The 16,516-nt window shown below is 55.8% G+C and overlaps 1 protein-coding gene across 4 annotated transcripts in view; it reads left to right on the top strand.

Moving 5' to 3' along the window:
• si:cabz01090165.1 (uncharacterized protein LOC100333421 homolog) overlaps positions 1-16,516 on the top strand; it is a 70,505-nt gene that overhangs the window by 33,593 nt on the left and 20,396 nt on the right. The window lies entirely within an intron of this gene.

Below are 16,516 nucleotides of genomic sequence, written 5' to 3'. Positions count from 1 at the left end.
TATTAAGATACTCTGACATGTTTGGCTTCAATCAGAAGGTTAATTAACAGTCTGGGGGGGCTGGGGAGGGGCTGGGGGGGGGGGAGGGGGGGGCTTCTGCCTCGGTTCTGGAGTCAGCTGAGCTTTGGCCAGAATGAGCGGGACCCAGAATGGGGGACGTCTGAGGACCGTACTGTCTCTCTGTCCCTCTCTGTGTGTGTGTGTGTGTGTGTGTGTGTGTGTGTGGGTGCCAGCCTCGGCTGTCTTTGCCTTCACTCTCCTACCTGCTTGGAGTGCAGACATCTGCTGACCTTTGACCTCTCTCCACACTAATAGAAGCTGAGCTTCATCTGGAGAATAATGTGATGATGGTGATGATGATGATGGTGGTGATGGTGATGATGATGATGGTGGTGATGGTGATGATGATGGTGATGGTGATGGTGATGGTGATGATGGTGGTGGTGATGGTGATGATTGATGATGGTGATGATGGTGGTGATGGTGATGATGATGATGGTGGTGGTGGTGGTGATGGTGATGATGATGGATGGTGATGATGATGGTTGATGATGATGGTGATGTGGTGGTGGTGATGATGGTGATGATGATGATGGTGGTGGTGGTGATGATGTGATGATGGTGATGGTGATGATGGTGGTGGTGATGATGATGATGGTGGTGATGATGATGGTGGTGATGGTGATGATGATGGTGGTGGTGGTGATGATGAGGTGATGATGGTGGTGATGATGATGGTTGGTGATGATGATGGTGATGATGTGATGGTGGTGATGGTGGTGGTGATGATGATGATGGTGGTGATGATGGTGGTGGTGATGATGGTGATGATGGTGATGATGATGGTGGTGATGATGATGATGTGGTGATGATGATGATGATGGTGGTGATGGTGGTGATGATGGTGATGGTGATGATGGTGATGATGGTGATGATGATGGTGGTGATGATGATGATGGTGATGATGATGATGGTGATGATGATGATGATGATGGTGGTGATGAGATGATGGTGGTGATGATGATGATGGTTGATGATGATGGTGATGATGATGATGGTGGATGATGATGATGATGATGGTGATGGTGATGGTGGTGATGGTGGTGATGATGATGATGATGTGATGATGATGATGTGATGATGATGGTGGTGATGGTGGTGGTGATGATGATGATGGTGGTGATGATTGATGGTGGTGGATGATGATGGTGATGATGATGGTGGTTGATGATGGTGAGTGGTGATGATGATGGTGGTGATGATGATGATGGTGATGATGATGGTGGTGATGATGGTGGTGATGATGATGGTGGTGATGATGATGATGATGATGGTGATGATGATGATGGTGATGATGAGTGGTGATGATGATGGTGATGATGATGATGGTGATGATGATGATGGTGATGGGGTGGTGATGATGATGATGGTGGGTGATGATGATGGTGGTGGTGGTGATGATGGTGGTGGTGATGATGATGATGATGATGGTGGTGATGATGGTGGTGGTGATGATGGTGGTGTGGTGATGATGATGATGGTGGTGATGATGATGGTGGTGATGATGATGGTGTGATGATGATGGTGTGATGGTGGTGATGATGATGGTGGTGATGATGGTGATGATGGTGGTGGTGATGATGATGATGGTGATGATGATGGTGGTGGTGGTGATGATGGTGGTGATGATGATGATGATGATGTGATGATGATGATGGTGATGATGATGGTGATGATGATGGTGATGATGATGATGGTGATGATGGTGATGGTGATGGTGGTGGTGATGATGATGATGGTGGGTGATGATGATGGTGGTGGTGATGATGGTGATGATGGTGGTGATGATGGTGGTGTGATGATGATGATGATGGTGGTGATGATGATGGTGGTGATGGTGATGAAGATGATGGTGATGGTGGTGATGATGGTGGTGATGATGGTGGTGATGATGATTCTGCGTAAAACAAGGGCACACACAGTCCTGCATTCCTATCCTTGTGAGGACACGAGGTACCTCTGAACCATGAAGCCCTTTCTTATCTCCACCGTGTCCTCAGAGATGTTTGGAGAAACATGTGCACACACACTCCTGACGAGCACACGATACACACAGTGAAACACACACTTAATGGAAAAAGACGCATGTTTTCGTGTTTATCTGACGTCTGAGGGGCCCAATAGTGTGTGGGTGTGTGTGTGTGGGTGGGTGTGTGTGTGTGTGTGCGTGTGTGTGTGTGTGTGAGTGTGTGTGTAGGTTGTGGGGTTTAACCATGAGGAGGGCAGAGATAAATGGTCGCCCAGTGATGGAGGCGGTTGCCTGGTGACAGTCAGAGTGACGGAGAGACCTGCTGCCAAATTACTCTCTGAGCTCAAGATAGCAGACGATGTGTTATGACTCAGCAGGGGGGCCACAGGGGCAACAGGGGCAGCAGGGGGGCCACAGGGGCAACAGGGGGGCCACAGGGGCAGCAGGGGGGCCACAGGGGGGCAGCAGGGGGGCCACAGGGGCAACAGGGGGGCCACAGGGGCAGCAGGGGGGCAGCAGGGGGGCCACAGGGGCAACAGGGGGGCCACAGGGGCAACAGGGGCAGCAGGGGGGCCACAGGGGCAACCCCCCCCCCACACACACACACACACACACACACACACCGAGCCACTGACCATTTTAAGGGACTCAGGCTCCGTTGTCACGTTAACGGAGCGGAAACCTGGTGGTTGTTGGCAATTTGTGCTGCTGCGTAAATGGGCCCTGAGTAGGAGTGTGTGTGTGTGTGTGTGTGTGTGTGTGTGGTGTGTGTGTGTGTGTGTGTGTGTGTGTGTGTGTGTGTGAGTGTTCCTGTCCCACACAGCACCTCCCTCCCAGAGGGGAGTGGTGTATATCGTTATTTTGGGGCTCCTGAATGGCAGCGAGGGACCGGAGGTGGGTCGGACCGGAGGTGGGTCGGACCAGAACCACAGGCGCCTCGGCAGACGTCTCCCCGAGTCGCCAGCGTTGATTGAGCCAACTATTGACTTTGGTGTTTGCTGACCCGTGTGAGGGGGCGGCTCAGGCCCAGAAGGGGAATCGTGGGCAGCATCTCTGGACCGAGGCGACCCGCTCGCCCTGACCCAGCCTGCTCGAGGCTCCGGGTCACATGACTGATGTGGGGCAGGCGACAGCAGCAATAACGACCTGCTGACAGCCTGTTGGACAACGATCTCCACGATGGTTGACAAGATCCTGAGGATCCGAGGTGGATCCGAGGTGGATCTGAGGTGGGAGTCACCCCAAGCCATGCTATTGCTGCTGCTAGTCTCTTAGCCCATGGCGTTAGCCCGTACCAAAGCTAGTCCCTTTTTGCACCAGTACTGGGCCGTAGCCACGCTAATCCACTGTGTGGCTATGCTAATGCTAATGCTGGTGTCGGTCATCGGCTTCCTCTGAACGGCTGCGACGTTCCCAGAAGCTTTTCTCCCTTTTCTGGGACTCTAATGGTGACGTGGAAGCTGCTGATTGGCACCGTTTCTTCTCCACGCTGACGAGTTTCCGGCTGTGGAAACAAAGTAGCTCTCCGGAGAGCGGCGTCCTCCTCCCACTCAGACGTTAGCTTCCCTCTCATTAGCCCTCCTCTCCCTGCCAACGTCCGTACTGTTGAGTTTGAGGGTTTCCACTATTCCAGATGTTGTCTCGGCGTCTCGAATCATCGGTCGTTATCCGGCTTCATCTCACCTTTGATCTCTTCCATCTCACCTTTGATCTCTGCCATCTCGCCTTTGATCTCTTCCATCTCACCTTTGATCTCTTCCATCTCGCCTTTGATCTCTTCCATCTCGCCTTTGATCTCTTCCATCTCGCCTTTGATCTCTGCCATCTCGCCTTTGATCTCTTCCATCTCGCCTTTGATCTCTTCCATCTCACCTTTGATCTCTTCCATCTCACCTTTGATCTCTTCCATCATGCTGCTTCTGCTCACGTTTATATTAGCTGAGTGGAATCAAGCGGACACGTTCTAGCTAACACATAAGAATGAGAGTGATGACATCAGAGTCCTCCTGCGTTCTCCCATGATGCTCTGGGGGCGGAGACAACGCCAGCAGTCATCTGCAGCACGTGGGTGGACACGGCGATGAGAAGATCATCGGAACGGAGCTCCTTCCCAACGCCGTCAGCGGAGCGCGGAAATGTCCAAAAATAACAGTTCTGACCGATCTGGGGGGGGCGATTCACCCATGACAGAGATCAAAGCTCAAACCTTTGCTTTGTTTTAGCTTGAACGTTAAAACCGGAACGCTTTAAATCAGAGTTTCTCCCAGGAAACAACTTTTCCAGACGTGCTGATCCGCCTGATATCATCAACATTTAATCAGATGAAGGAATTCTGCTGTCTGATTTCATTAGTGAGAACGTCTGTATCTGGAGGACGGGGGGGGGGGGCGAGGGGAGGAGAACGAGGGGGAGGACGGGGGGGGACGAGGGGAGACGAAGGAAAGAAGCGTGAGGAATGCTAATGATGGAACGCCGCATCGTGCTGACACGCCCCCCCCCCCCAGGTAGGCGGGTGTCCTTGTTAGTGTGCCGTCCTGGTGGAACCAACCCGGAGACTGGGAATGTGTCTGGAATAAGAATTCCCAGGGTGATGAGCGGCTCCACCCACACACCAGCTCAGGTCGGGACGTGGTTGGACCTTCTGTCCCCCCGGGGCTCCCGTGGGGGTCCAGGTCAGGAGGGACACCTGTCCGCCTGGGGGGCACCTTGACTCCTCCCTCCTAACTCTGACCCTAACCAGGAGAACTGGAGGTTCCGGATGTGTTTAGCATCACTAGCGTCCCGCGGCTGGCGGCTCCATCCCAGAATTCCCTGCTGCAGTTTAAAGGTTCCTTCATCACTTCCTGTAGAAGCTCCTCAGGTCTCAGTGGCGGCCTGGTGTCATGTGATCAGCCCCTATGGGAATACGTGACCTTTGACCTTGTGTTCCTGCCTCTCTGCCTCACACCAACTGATCAGGTGATTTGGACTCTGCAGTGGGCGGAGCCTCAGCGCTGATGTCGTTCTGTTGCCATAGAGATCGCAGCTGGTCGGGTTGAGTAACTAACAACCGGCAACCCCCCCCCCCCCCCCCCCTCGCTAGCTGCCACAGCTTTGCTGCCAGCTAACGCTTGTTAGCATCGGTCCTTCCTCTGCTTGTGTCTCCTTCCTGTAGGGCGGCGCTAGCTGGCAAATTAGCTGTGGTAAATACACACAGTGTACAAACTCCTGGCAACGCCCCATCACAGTAGCAAACGTAGCACGCAGATGTAGCTAGCAGCACATGCGACCCTGGACCCTGGACACCCTGGACTCTAGACCCTGGACTCTAGACACTAGACCTTGGAGACTAGACCCTGGACACTAGACCTTAGACCCTGGACACTAGACCTTAGACCCTAGACCCTGGACACTAGACCCTGGACACTAGACACTAGACCTTGGAGACTAGACCCTGGACCCTGGACACTAAACCTTAGACCCTAGACCCTGGACTCTAGACCTTGGAGACTAGACCCTGGACCCTGGACACTAAACCTTAGACCTTAGACCCTGGACACTAGACCCTGGACACTAGAACCTGGACAATGGACCCTAGACCGTGGACCTTAGACCCTGGACACTAGACCCTGGACCTTAGACCTTAGACCTTGGACCTTGGACCCTGGACCCTGCGGAGGCTTCTCCTCCCTCCCAGCCGTTTGAACTAACCTAGCTTGTCTCAACAACCTGAAGCCTAAACCAGCAGCAGATCTTTGATCCTCACTCTTGGTCTGGTCCACCAGACGTGGTAGCCAGCTATGTATCCCATCATCCTTTGTGGTTGCAGGCGAGAGGGGCGGGGCACGATGCTAAGTATCCTGAAACCAGGAGCCGAGTCAGCGGCTTTTGTATGCTAGCACGAGTACGCTAACACGAATCCTGTCCACTGCCATTAGCTGCACCGCTAACTGCGCTAATGCTAACTACAAACCTTGATAACGACAGTTTCATCCATAAAAGATTTCCGGTTCTTTCGTCAACCAAACACAGACTTTAGTTCGTTGAATTATTTAATGAGTTAATTTGTTGCCGACAGAGCTCGCTAATGATGCTAATTGGATTGCTGACACCAGTGGACTTTCATGTGTTTTCCTCATGTTTCATTAGCATTTTCCCGTCCGCCTCCCTTCTGCCTTTCTGTGCGCCACCGGGATGAAACATCCATTTTTGATGTGTGCACTAAATTCTTGATGTTTGTTTTTCTTGGTGAGCGCGGCACCAATCGGCCCCGGGCCTACACGCTCATAAATGTGTCTGGATGAGCGATGAGACCACAGCGCACGCACACACGTAGAAGGAGGACAAACGCGTCCTCGGCGGAGGCAGATTCTCCCTGGAAGGACGGGATGTGCTGCGGCTCACGGTCCTCACAAGAGCTGAATCTCCTGCAGGAAACACTCGCGTTTCACCACAGACGCTTCGTCTTTGGGGCTCAACGTGAAAAGAGATTTAAATAAAAATGCTAAAATAAAGACAGCATCCGTGATTGGACGGACGATCGTGGCTGCTGAATAACAGGAACCTCCGTCGGCTCCTCGGGCGCCGTCGAGTAGCGGAAATCGAAAGAGACAAATTAATTATTTCCCCGTATCTTGCTTGTTGCGTCCTGTCCCTCGTCACCAGTAATTCTGCATCCAAAACACATCCAAACATCAAGTCGCCGTTTTAACAGGCTACTCTTTCAGCTAGCCCTTGTTAGCTCGTGTAGCTAACGCACATCAAAAGTGTAAATCAGCCTATAGCAGCGTTACAATCAGGGCAAACTTAGCTACGCTCGCTAACTTGTTATCTTCTGCCGACAGCCACAACTTTAAAAACTTTGTAGCACTGTGAGCAGGAAGTGCACGTGAACACCAGGAAGTGCACGTGAACACCAGGAAGTGCGCGTGAACACCAGGAAGTACGCGTGAACACCAGGAAGTGCGTGTGAACACCAGGAAGTGCACGTGAACATCAGGAAGTGCGCGTGAACACCAGGAAGTGTTTGTGAACACCAGGAAGTGCTTGTGAACACCAGGAAGTGCTTATGAACACCAGGAAGTGTTTGTGAACACCAGGAAGGAGCAGCCAGTCTCAGGTCTGGATCCTCTTGTGGGTCTCCTGTAGAGGTTCCAGCTCAGGTTTGCTCCTGGTCCTGGGGGGGCGGGCCAGGGGGTCTCAGCAGGCCACCCTGCCTGGGGGGGTTGGAGGTTGGTTTTCTCTTCCTGCTGAAGCTTCTCGCGTGTTTAGCGAGGCTGCGGGATGCTAATGTGAGCGGCGCCGCGGGGCTGCACGCCGCCGTCTGGACGTGATGGGCCCAGACGTCCCCCTTCATGGTCTTCAGGCATGAAGGGGACCATCGTCCTTCTGTGTTTGAAGGAGAGAAATGCAGCTTTCAGCAGAAAGAGACGCTGGTGCTGGTCCGATGTCCTGTGGTGGAACCGGAGGAGACCCTGCAGCATCTCTGTTCTCATAGGTTTCACCTGAGCTCCGTTAGCAACGGCGGCTCTGCTCCAGGATCATTAGCATTAGCATTAGCATTAACGGCTTTTCCCTGCTGCTCCTTGGATCTCCTGACCTGATGGTGACGGTCTTCCGTGGGTCCAGACTCCGTGAGTGTGCCGCAGCAGGAGTGCACGTACGTGCGCTGCTCAGCGTGCACACAGCTCTGCAGATGTAACGTGAGCGCAGTCGTGAATATTTGATCAGTGTTAATACGGCAGATATTAATCTCACAGGAAGTGAGACGAGTCGCCTCTGATGCATCTTTAATGGAAAAGAGCAGAAGAAGAAACGCGAGCGTTTACTTCCTGTGTGGCCTCGGCCAGCTTTATGATGGGATATGATGGGAAAATGGATCAGAAACATCAATAATCACCATTATATGTGTGGGGGGTGTGTGTGTGTGTGTGGGTGTGTGTGTGTGTGGGGGGGGGGGGGTGGTTCCGCCCGACCCAGCAGCAGAACACTTCACAGACTCGGCTGCTGTTATTATCCAGCCGCTACTTCCTGTTCCTGCTTCCTGCTCTGTTGACGTCCATCTGGACACCTTAGAGGACACCAGGACAAGTGTCCAGCTCCACACACACACACACCACACACACACACACTCCCTGTCACCTGACCACCTTGACCTTGACCTCTCCGACCCCCCAGGACAGTTGAGATCTTCTGTAGCTCCACGTGACGTTATCACTGCTGTCGTTCCCCCGTTTGGAGGAAACGATGGAGTCATCGGGGAGCCGGGGGGGTAAAGAGCCCACGGTGCGTCAGGGCGGGGCCGTGCCGGAGCGCCGCTGCGGCGTCCTGGAGCGGCGCCGCCTCAGGACGGATGGTGGCTGTTCTTCCTGCCACAGTGGGCGTGTTCACCGTGGTTAGGGGAGGGGTCTCGTTGCTCTGACGACGTGTGTGGTTGGTGGCGTGCTAGCATCAACATAAGCTAGCAGACGAGTGTTCCGATGGGATCCGTGTCCGTGTTGTTGATTCATGGGAACATGGAACTGTTCCATCCGTGGATGTTCCATCCGTAGAGGTTCCATCCGTGGATGTTCCATCCGTAGAGGTTCCATCCGTAGAGGTTCCATCCGTAGAGGTTCCATCCGTGGATGTTCCATCCGTAGAGGTTCCATCCGTAGAGGTTCCATCCGTGGATGTTCCATCCGTGGATGTGGAGGATCTAACCATAGTTCATCTCGTCTCTTCAGGGGTCCTGGACAAACGTCAACAAACTCCTGACTTGAGCTCTGAATGAACGTGGCCGCTGGACGCCTCGCTAAAGAGGTAGAGGACTTTCCTGGTCCCCATGGGCACCAACACACAGCAGCAACGTAGCATCCGCCTGTCTTTAGCATCTTTAGCATGCTGCAGGTGTCCCACCTACTGCAGGTGTCCCACCTCCTGCAGGTGTCCCACCTCCTGCAGGTGTCCCACCTCCTGCTGGTGTCCCACCTCCTGCTGGTGTCCCACCTACTGCAGGTGTCCCACCTCCTGCAGGTGTCCCACCTACTGCAGGTGTCCCACCTCCTGTTGGTGTCCCACCTCCTGCTGGTGTCCCACCCACTGCAGGTGTCCCACCTCCTGCTGGTGTCCCACCTCCTGCAGGTGTCCCACCTCCTGCTGGTGTCCCACCTCCTGCTGGTGTCCCACCTCCTGCAGGTGTCCCACCTATTGCTGGTGTCCCACCTCCTGCTGGTGTCCCACCTCTGCAGGTGTCCCACCTCCTGCTGGTGTCCCACCTACTGCTGGTGTCCCACCTACTGCAGGTGTCCCACCTCCTGCTGGTGTCCCACCTACTGCAGGTGTCCCACCCACTGCAGGTGTCCCACCCACTGCAGGTGTCCCACCTCCTGCTGGTGTCCCACCTCCTGCAGGTGTCCCACCCACTGCAGGTGTCCCACCCACTGCAGGTGTCCCACCTCCTGCAGGTGTCCCACCCACTGCAGGTGTCCCACCTATTGCTGGTGTCCCACCTCCTGCAGGTGTCCCACCCACTGCAGGTGTCCCACCTCCTGCTGGTGTCCCACCTATTGCTGGTGTCCCACCCACTGCAGGTGTCCCACCTCCGCTGGTGTCCACCTCTGCAGGTGTCCCACCCACTGCAGGTGTCCCACCCACTGCTGGTTCCCACCTCCTGCAGGTGTCCCACCTCCTGCTGGTGTCCCACCTACTGCTGGTGTCCCCCTACTGCAGGTGTCCCACCTCCTGCTGTGTCCCTATGCAGGTGTCCCACCACTGCAGGTGTCCCACCCACTGCAGGTGTCCCACCTCCTGCTGGTGTCCCACCTCCTGCAGGTGTCCCACCCACTGCAGGTGTCCACCCACTGCAGGTCCCACCTCCTGCCACCCACCCGCCTGGTGTCCCACCCCACTCCCACCATGGTGGTCCCACCCCGTGCATGCGGTGCCCACCCACTGCAGGTGTCCCACCTCCTGTCAGGCTGTCCCCACCTCCCTGCTAGGTGTCCCACCTACTGCTGGTGTCCCACCACTGCAGGTGCCCACTCAGGTGCCCCACCACACCACGCTGGTGTCCCTGGTCCACTCTGCTGGTCGCCACACCTGCAGGGTCCCACCACCTACCTAGGTGCTCCCACCTCCTGCTGGTGTCCCACCCACTGGGTGTCCACGGTGTCCCACTGCCTGCTGGTGTCCCACCTCCTGCTGGTGTCCCACCTCCTGCAGGTGTCCCACCCACTGCAGGTGTCCCACCTCCTGCTGGTGTCCCACCTACTGCTGGTGTCCCACCTACTGCAGTGTCCCACCTACTGCAGGTGTCCCACCTCCTGCTGGTGTCCCACCCACTGCAGGTGTCCCACCTCTGTGGTGTCACCTCCTGCAGGTGTCCCACCTCCTGCTGGTGTCCCACCCACTGCTGGTGTCCCACCTCCTGCAGGTGTCCCACCCACTGCTGGTGTCCCACCTCCTGCTGGTGTCCCACCTCCTGCAGGTGTCCCACCCCCTGCAGGTGTCCCACCCCTGCTGGTGTCCCACCTCCTGCTGGTGTCCCACCTCCTGCAGGTGTCCCACCTCCTGCTGGTGTCCCACCTCCTGCAGGTGTCCCACCTCCTGCTGGTGTCCCACCTACTGCAGGTGTCCCACCTCCTGCAGGTGTCCCACCTACTGCTGGTGTCCCACCTCCTGCTGGTGTCCCATCCTGCTGGTGTCCCACCTACTGCAGGTGTCCCACCTCCTGCTGGTGTCCCACCTACTGCTGGTGTCCCACCCACTGCAGGTGTCCCACCTCCTGCTGGTGTCCCACCTACTGCAGGTGTCCCACCTCCTGCTGGTGTCCCACCTCCTGCAGGTGTCCCACCTACTGCTGGTGTCCCACCTCCTGCAGGTGTCCCACCTCCTGCTGGTGTCCCACCTATTGCAGGTGTCCCACCTACTGCTGGTGGTGTCCCACCTCCTGCTGGTGTCCCACCTAGCAGGTGTCCCACCTACTGCTGGTGTCCACCTACTGCAGGGCCCACCTCTGCTGGTGTCCCACCTCTGCAGGTGTCCCCCCATCCCCCTCCCATCCAGGTGTCCCACCTCCTGCTGGTGTCCCACCTCCTGCTGGTGTCCCACCTACTGCAGGTGTCCCACCTCCTGCTGGTGTCCCACTCCTGCTGGTGTCCCACCCACTGCAGGTGTCCCACCTACTGCAGGTGTCCCACCTCCTGCAGGTGTCCCACCTCCTGCTGGTGTCCCACCTACTGCAGGTGTCCCACCTACTGCTGGTGTCCCACCTCCTGCAGGTGTCCACCTCCTGCTGGTGTCCCACCTCCTGCTGGTGTCCCACCTACTGCTGGTGTCCCACCTACTGCTGGTGTCCCACCTCCTGCAGGTGTCCCACCTACTGCAGGTGTCCCACCTCCTGCTGGTGTCCCACCTACTGCAGGTGTCCCACCTCCTGCTGGTGTCCCACCTACTGCTGGTGTCCCACCTCCTGCTGGTGTCCCACCTACTGCTGGTGTCCCACCTCCTGCTGGTGTCCCACCTACTGCTGGTGTCCCACCTATGCTGGTATCCCACCTCCTGCTGGTGTCCCACCTCCTGCAGGTGTCCCACCTACTGCTGGTGTCCCACCTCCTGCTGGTGTCCCACCTACTGCAGGTGTCCCACCTCCTGCAGGTGTCCCACCTACTGCAGGTGTCCCACCTACTGCTGGTGTCCCACCTCCTGCAGGTGTCCCACCTATTGCTGGTGTCCCACCTACTGCTGGTGTCCCACCTATTGCAGGTGTCCCACCTCCTGCTGGTGTCCCACCTACTGCTGGTGTCCCACCTACTGCTGGTGTCCCACCTCCTGCAGGTGTCCCACCTACTGCTGGTGTCCCACCTCCTGCAGGTGTCCCACCTCCTGCAGGTGTCCCACCTACTGCTGGTGTCCCACCTACTGCTGGTGTCCCACCTCCTGCAGGTGTCCCACCTACTGCAGGTGTCCCACCTACTGCTGGTGTCCCACCTCCTGCAGGTGTCCCACCTCCTGCAGGTGTCCCACCTCCTGCTGGTGTCCCACCTCCTGCAGGTGTCCCACCTACTGCAGGTGTCCCACCTACTGCAGGTGTCCCACCTACTGCTGGTGTCCCACCTCCTGCAGGTGTCCCACCTCCTGCTGGTGTCCCACCTCCTGCTGGTGTCCCACCTATTTCAGGTGTCCCACCTCCTGCTGGTGTCCCACCTATTGCAGGTGTCCCACCTCCTGCTGGTGTCCCACCTACTGCTGGTGTCCCACCTATTGCAGGTGTCCCACCTCCTGCAGGTGTCCCACCTCCTGCTGGTGTCCCACCTATTGCAGGTGTCCCACCTCCTGCTCGATACACGATGCATCCCTGTTTTAGATGGTTTGGTCTGTTTTACAGTCAAAAACTCCCAGTCAGCATCAGTTCTGGGGTGTGTGTGTGTGTGTGTGTGTTGTGTGTGTGTGTGTGTGTGTGTGTGTGTGAGACAGAAAAATGTATAAGATGATAATGCAGGTTTAATAGCCACATTATTTTCTTTGCTCCAACTGAACCATTTGAAGCAGCTCCAGTGATAAAATGGGTCCATTAAGAAGCTATAGATCTCTTAACTCTCTCTCTCTCACACACACACTCACACACACACTCACACACACACACACACACACACTCACACACACACACACACACACACACACTTTTGTGCTGAAGACTTTTCTTTCCGAGCTAATTTGCTGCCGGTGCATTGGCAGTGACAGTCACTCTGCTAATGCTAATGCTAATGCTAATGCTAATGCTAATGCAATAATGGCAGGTGAAGATTAAAGTAATGAGCTGATCAGGACGAACGGCCCAAAGTGGAATAACAGGAAGCAGGACCAGGATGGGAGCAGCAGTGAGCCGGGGTCGGAGTGGGACGCTCAGCAGAAGCAGGAAGCTGCGGTGCTAATGAAGCCACAGACCGGGGGAACATTGAGGTTCTGTTTGGTTCTGGCAGAAGCAGCACAGCAACATCTTGTCTGTGTGCTGAAGACCTGAGCAGGTTGGAGCAGAGACGTTTGCTCCTGGTTCACCACGGAGGTGCAGCTTCTCCAGGGTCGGAGGTTCTGGCTCTGTGCCCCCTGCTGGTCACTGAGCTCACTACACTCTGCTAGAGGCCGCGGCGTGCTGATGCAGCCGTTAGCGACGCCATCGGGGCGTGTTGCCTTTTCTCCTCATATTCACCCAGCAGGACGCCGCTCCGCCACGTGTGTGGATTGTGTGTTGTTGACACTGTTGTTGACGTTGTTGTTGACGCTGCTGTTGACGCTGTTGTTGACGCTACTGTTGACGCTGCTGTTGACGCTGTTGTTGATGCTGTTGTTGATGCTGTTGTTGATGCTGCTGTTGACGCTGCTGTTGTTGACGCTACTGTTGACGCTGCTATTGACGCTGCTGTTGACGCTGTTGTTGATGCTGTTGCTGACGCTGCTGTTGACGCTGTTGTTGACGCTGTTGTTGAAGCTGCTGTTGACGCTGTTGTTGACGCTGCTGTTGACGCTGCTGTTGACGCTGTTGTTGACGCTGCTGTTGACGCTGTTGTTGACGCTGTTGTTGATGCTTTTGTTGATGCTGTTGTTGACGCTGTTGTTGATGCTGTTGTTGATGCTGCTGTTGATGCTGTTGTTGACGCTGTTGTTGACGCTGTTGTTGACGCTGCTGTTGTTGCTGTTGTTGACGCTGCTGTTGACGCAGTTTTTGACGCTGTTGTTGACGCTGCTGTTGACGCTGTTGTTGACGCTGCTGTTGACGCTGCTGTTGACGCTGTTGTTGACGCTGCTGTTGACGCTGCTGTTGACGCAGTTTTTGACGCTGTTGTTGACGCTGCTGTTGACGCTGCTGTTGACGCTGATGTTGACGCTGTAGTTGACGCTGTTGTTGACGCTGCTGTTGACGCTGCTGTTGACGCTGTAGTTGACGCTGCTGTTGACGCTGCTGTTGACGCTGTAGTTGACGCTGTTGTTGACGCTGCTGTTGACGCTGCTGTTGACGCTGTAGTTGACGCTGTTGTTGACGCTGCTGTTGACGCTGTTGTTGACGCTGTTGTTGACGCTGTAGTTGATGCTGTTGTTGACGTTGCTGTTGACGTTGTTGTTGACGCTGTTGTTGACGCTGTAGTTGACGCTGCTGTTGATGCTGTTGTTGACGCTGCTGTTGACGCTGTTGTTGACGCTGTTGTTGATGCTGTTGTTGACGCTGCTGTTGACGCTGTTGTTGACGCTGCTGTTGACGCTGCTGTTGACTGTTGTTGTTGATGCTGCTGTTGATGCTGTTGTTGACGCTGCTGTTGACGCTGTTGTTGACGCTGTTGTTGATGCTGTTGTTGACGCTGCTGTTGACGCTGTTGTTGACGCTGTGTTTGACGCTGTTGTTGACTGTTGTTGTCGGCGGCTAAAGTTGTAAATGTGACAGCAGAGGGGGGCGTGCTGCTCTCAGATCTGACGCCTGTGATTACAGCGTCCCACCACCTCCATCGGACCAAAATAGCGCCGCTCGATGACGCCTGTCCACATCAACCACACCCCCTCCCCGCCTGGACACCTGTGCAGCCACGCCCACCCAGCCACGCCCACCCCCCAGCGCCCCCTCGGTTCCTCTGTCTGCAGTGGCATTGTTGATGTTGTCACCTCTCTCCATGTCTCCTCAGCCCCCCCCCCCCCAGGAGAGGGGGCAGCTAACTCTGCTTGTTCCAGAGGGGGTTCTTTGGCTCTTGGTCTGTGTCTAATGTGGTTTCCTGGGAGGCGGATGTGATGAAGGAGCCTTTCCTGACGTAACCCTGCACCAGTGATTTCACCCTCCCACTGGTGTCCAGCAGGACGCACCAACACGCTAGCGTCCCTGTTTCCTGCCTTTCTCTCATTTTTAGCTCAGCTTTCTCTCAAACTCGTGCAAATCAGCTTATGGGGGGAAAGAAGGAAGGAAATCCTCTTATCTGGAGGAGGCCGTAGCTCCGCCCCCTTCATAGGAACATCAAAGCACGGTCACACCTCCAGCCTGACTTGTGATGGGGGTCCAGATGAGGGGGGGGGTCTCTTTGCTGTGGGGGGGGTCCCTTCGCTGTGGGGGCGGGGTCTCTTCACTGTGGGGGGGGTCCCTTCACTGTGGGGGCGGGGTCTCTTCGCTGGAGAGCCGAGGCGAGTTCTTCTGGATCTGCTGACAGTCAGGACAACCAGCTGGTTACCTGGTCAACCAGCTGGTTACCTGGACAACCAGCTGGTTACCTGGTCAACCAGCTGGTTACCTGGACAACCAGCTGTTTACCTGGTCAACCAGCTGTTGGGGGGCTGATGACCTCAGCTGTCACATGACCACTGCAGCTCCGTGTGCTGCCGCATGATGACGCACCCGATTGTTGATGGACAGTTTGTGTCTGGAACGACATCAACACTGAAGGAGCCGCAAATCCAGAGAGGGAATCCGGAATTTCACCGGACTCAGGAGAGAAATCCCCAAAAGAAGATGATCTTTTCCGATAACACACGATAACACGATAACACGAAAACACACTCCACCTGTGAGCCCTTTTAATTACCCTGATCGTGTGTGTGTGTGTGTGTGTGTGTGTGTGTGTGTGTGTGTGTGTGTGACACCACTGTTATTCCCACAATCCCTCTCCGGCTGCTGCCTCTCTGCCGTCTTTCTCCTTCTTTCCATCCGTCTCTCGGGGCTTTTACAGCCTTCATCTTATATAATAATAACATGTATTGGCCCCGCCCCCGAGTTGGCCCCGCCCCCGAGTTGGCCCCGCCCCCGAGTTGGCCCCCTTTAATCCTGGTGGTTTATATTGATGACGTCATCGGCACCACCAGGACAGCCGACCCATTATTGACACAGCAACAGCTAATCTAACACAGCCCCCCCCCCCCCCCCCCCCCCCGGCCCAGGGGATTGTGGGTATTTGAGTTGGGTTTTTACTCCATCTGGACCGCAGCAGGAAGCAGACTTGCAGGGAAGCGAGCCCACGCTACACGTTTGGACCCGTCCCTGATGGGGGCAGGGGGATGGAACTGACCCACCTCGGGGTCACTGGACCCACGGGCTGTTCTGGGTTTGCTAAAGAACCTTTGGGCTAAAACAGGAGCAGAACCGGCTCCAAGCACCTCTCCGGGTGTTGAGGGCCTCAGCGCCACTCCAGAACCACCTGTGGACACCCTGACCCTCACTCCTGACCCATTCCCGCTCCGTGGTACTGATCCGGGTCATGCATCTTTGCTGCTAAGCTACCTGACTGCTCGGTGTGATTGATGCAGTGGGAGGAGCCAATTAATGCCCCGGTCGATGGATGGTCCTGATCCACCAGAACGAGGAGCGTCTACGTGCTCCAGGGCCCCTTTCAGAGAGCAGATCCCGACCTTGGGAAGAGGGAAACCGAGGTCGCCGGTTCGGCGTAACTCTGTCGGTTACCACGGCAACACGCTGGCTGGCAGCTCTGCTTCATCTCACCTGGTCCAAAGGTCTGAACCAGCTGAAGAGCACAGACGCTCCAGCGTGGTCCAAACATGGTG

This window comes from Takifugu flavidus, chromosome 12 (genome assembly GCF_003711565.1).
Source record: "Takifugu flavidus isolate HTHZ2018 chromosome 12, ASM371156v2, whole genome shotgun sequence".
In the NCBI taxonomy this organism is placed as follows: Eukaryota; Metazoa; Chordata; class Actinopteri; order Tetraodontiformes; family Tetraodontidae; genus Takifugu; species Takifugu flavidus.
Note: the sequence above shows the minus strand (reverse complement) of the source record. Positions and strands in the feature narration are given on the sequence as shown.